This window comes from Penaeus chinensis, chromosome 26, assembly GCF_019202785.1.
Source record: "Penaeus chinensis breed Huanghai No. 1 chromosome 26, ASM1920278v2, whole genome shotgun sequence".
Classification (NCBI taxonomy): Eukaryota; Metazoa; Arthropoda; class Malacostraca; order Decapoda; family Penaeidae; genus Penaeus; species Penaeus chinensis.
The window spans coordinates 18,162,404-18,166,284 of record NC_061844.1 but is presented as its reverse complement, the minus strand read 5'-3'; the positions used below and the strand labels follow the sequence as shown (position 1 = coordinate 18,166,284).

General features: G+C 29.1%; 1 protein-coding gene across 1 annotated transcript in view; it reads right to left on the bottom strand.

The window, feature by feature from the left end:
• Nucleotides 1–3,072: 3,072 nt before the first annotated feature.
• The window catches only part of LOC125038962 (gamma-aminobutyric acid receptor subunit alpha-1-like), a gene marked incomplete in the record, with an annotated part of 161,059 nt that continues 160,250 nt past the window's right edge, over nucleotides 3,073–3,881 (bottom strand). Inside the window, 1 exon segment of the mRNA XM_047632667.1 lies at nucleotides 3,073–3,881. This exon segment is cut by the window's right edge and continues 1,093 nt beyond it.

The following is a 3,881-nucleotide window of genomic DNA, read 5'->3' as shown; positions in this document are numbered from 1 at the left end:
TTCTAACATAACAATATTCTCAAATGATTACCATTACACCATAAAGATATAAAATCAATCATATTCAGTTCAGTAATTTGAAATTAAATGTATGGAAGTGACCAAAAATCGTATTGAAAGTAAAAAAAAAAAAAAAAAAAAAAAAAAAAAAAACATATATATATATACAGCGAATTTCAGTTGTTATAGAAAATAACTTGCATTAGTATGTCATAATAAAGAAATCTAAAGAGATGAATATAACAAATGATTTAAGATATTTTTTTTTTTTTTTTTTTATCTTTAATCCATTTGATGAGAACGATTGTCAACTTTTATCTATATTTTGTATGTAGTGTGTGTGTATGTATGCGTGTGTGTGTGTGTGTGTGTGTGTGTGTGTGTGTGGATGTGTGTCTGTGTCTGAGTGTGTGTGTGTGTGTGTGTGTGTATGTGTGTGTGTGTGTGTGTGTGTGTGTGTGTGTGTATGTGTATGTGTGTGTGTGTGTGTGTGTGTGTGTATGTGTGTGTGTGTGTGTGTACATATATAATGTCCGTAAAAAGAGAATAATCCGAAAAATTAATGAATAGAGTATTCTTAGGAGGAAAAATTTTGTTTTTTCTTTATCATGAGAATAACTGGAGATAAAACGGAAAAATAAGGGAAAGAAAACACAAATATCTTAATAGATTTAATCAGGAGATTCATAAACAACATAATCCATTGTCATTTAATAAACAATAAACAGAGAAGAAAAAGAAAAAAATATATATAACAATAACAAAGAACAAAAAAAAACAAAAACAAATAATCATTCTTTAAAAAAAAAAAAAAAAAAAAAATTCCAACACGAAAAAAAAATCACAAATAAAAAAAAATGAAAGAAACAGAAGACAGTCAAGGTAGAAAAATGTTACACACGACAAGAAAACACGTGGGAATAAACAAAAAAAAAATCATATGGTACGGTTTTGGGGATCTTGTGATCGAACCTTGATAACATATAATCTTCTTTGGGGCAAGAAAACCAAACTAAGACTTTTCTTCTTCACACAGGCAAGTTTCCACCTTTGTGTAGAACGTATATATATATATATATATATATATATATATATATATATATGTTTATATGTATATATATCTGTATATGTATATATGTATATATACACACACATATAAATACATGTGTGTATATATATGCATATGTATATATATATATATATATATATATATATATATATATATATATATATATACATACAGATATATACATATACATATATATACATATACATACTTATATATACATATATATAAATATATACATATATATATGTATATACACATATATACATATATAGATGTAAATATATACATGATTTTCCAGGAGCTATTAAATGGGACACTTATATGAATGAATTAGCACATGCTTTCCTATATTGTGTTTATATCAACACTAATATAGTTCCTTTTCCATCTAAAAGAATGAAACTACCGGCTTTAAGATGATATGATTGAGTAACATCATTTCTCTTTCTGTTACAGATTCTAAGTTTACAGTGAAGAGACAATGAGGCTCGGATGACAGGGTATTATGTGAAATGTATAATGAATATATGTGTGTGTTTATTTTTTGTTGTTGTTTTTTAATTTCTTAAAAGCTTCTTACCCTTATAATTTGGATAGTTGGGGGAGGGAGGGAGGGAGGGGGGGGTGGGGAGAGTGGGAGGGGGGGATGTATAAAAATGTCTTTATCACTTTACCAACGCGTTTGTTTTGCTTCCCTCTTCGCTAATAACAAAATCAAAATGCCGTGGAAAATACTATCTTTCGAGTTTGTCAATAGGTGGTCATATTGAACGAAAAAAAAAAATAGAAAAACGAATCACATAATTATCACACTTTTCGACCTTTAAAGAAATTCTATTCGGTAAGATTAGTTCATTTAATGGAATATCTTTTTTTGTTTGTTTTGCATTTATATATATAAAGTGTCCTCTTTTTTTTTATATAGCTTACGGATCGCTTATATTTATATATAAAAAGCGAGCCTTGTACCGAGGGGCTCAGTCTCGGGACAAAGTTCGAAATCGCGTGTCATTTGTTTCGACCTTGGGAGCGCGAATCGGAAATTTCGAAAAGAATCTTACTAATATCTATTTATATCCTTAAAAATGACTAAACCCTTTATTTAGATATTAGTCCTTGTGATTATGTCTGGTTCACAGTATAAACTGTTTCTTAAAGGAACCAAAATATTATATTAAACGCACGAAAAGATGTATTTGTTCTCTGATTCTCAAAGATGTAACCCCGATTTAGTTGTTCATTTGTTTTGTATTTTTTTGGGCACCAAACAAAAGAAGTCTGTAAATCTCGTTTCCCCCAAGGTAGAAGGTAGACACGATATTCTTTTTTTAAATTTTAAGAAACTAATTTGATGCAAAAGAAATTCTACCTTTGTGATATGAAAGAACTAAAGATTACTACGGAGTCTACTGACTCTACTTCTCTCACCTCATCCCTCATAATTGTTACTGTTTTCATCTATCATAAATTACGTGAATATGTATATGATATAATGTGGTAATGACTTATTGTCTGTAACAATGACTAAACTAGAAAAAAAAAAAAAAAAAGATACAAGAGGAAGGTGGCAACATCATTTCCAGAATCGCAAGTTGCCAAAATCGTATATATATATATTTTTTTAAATCTCTCTCTTCGCTTTTATATCAATATATTTACAACTATTTATGCTATATTTGAATATTCCACTCCGTATTTTCCCCTTGATTACCAAGGCCAACCTCTGTAGGCCTAAATGAAATGTGTCTGTGAGCAGTAGTTCAGGTCTGGCTGGCCTAGCCTTTAACAGGTAAACTACATATAATGCGGGATATCGTTATATATTGTCTTATGTCAATTGAAGGCCTAGGACGAGTAACATTAGTTCCTACATATACATAAATACGTGCATCCACGCAAACACACACACAGACATATATATATATATATATATATATATATATATATATATATATATATACATATACATATATATCACACCCGCATTCGCACCAATATATATATATATGTATATATATGTATATACATGTATATATATGTATATATATGTATATATATGTATATAAATACATGTATGTATATATATAATCCTTTTTTCTCTCTACAGAAAATACATCAGTAAAAGATTTGGCATATGAAATATTGCCTACTGTCTTCAAGTAAACGAAAAACATAATACACTTGTGCATTCATAAAAATTACGTAATAGGCTACAGACTGAGTGTAAAAATCGTGAAACTATCATATATATATATATATATATATATATATATATATATATATATATATGCATATATATATACTTTTATTAGTAATTTATGTTCCTGATATTCACAAATAGTTCCCTGCTTTTCAACTATCAAAATTCTCAAAAATTTAATCCACAATTGTTAATATTGTTCATACTGTAAATATACCATAATCTACTTTCTCATTATAATTTCAATATCTAAACATATGTTATTCTCTGCCTATGACTGATAATAAACCTTACCCCGAAACAAATCAAATTTCTCTCTCTCTCTCTCTCTCTCTCTCTCTCTCTCTCTCTCTCTCTCTCTCTCTCTCTCTCTCTCTCTCTCTTTCTCATTCTCACAGGCACATGATTCACTCAAACTTAAAACTACGAACATTTTACATGTCACAAATTCATCTCAAAATCAGTTCTTTCTGATCACTGTCGATGGAGGGAGAAAGGGGGGGGGGGGGCTGTCACTGTGTCTCAAACATGTTTCAAACTTGTCCTCACGAGATACTGAGGTCCAATTGTTATTATTGTCATTCCCCCTTTTTTTATTTTTCATTATTAATT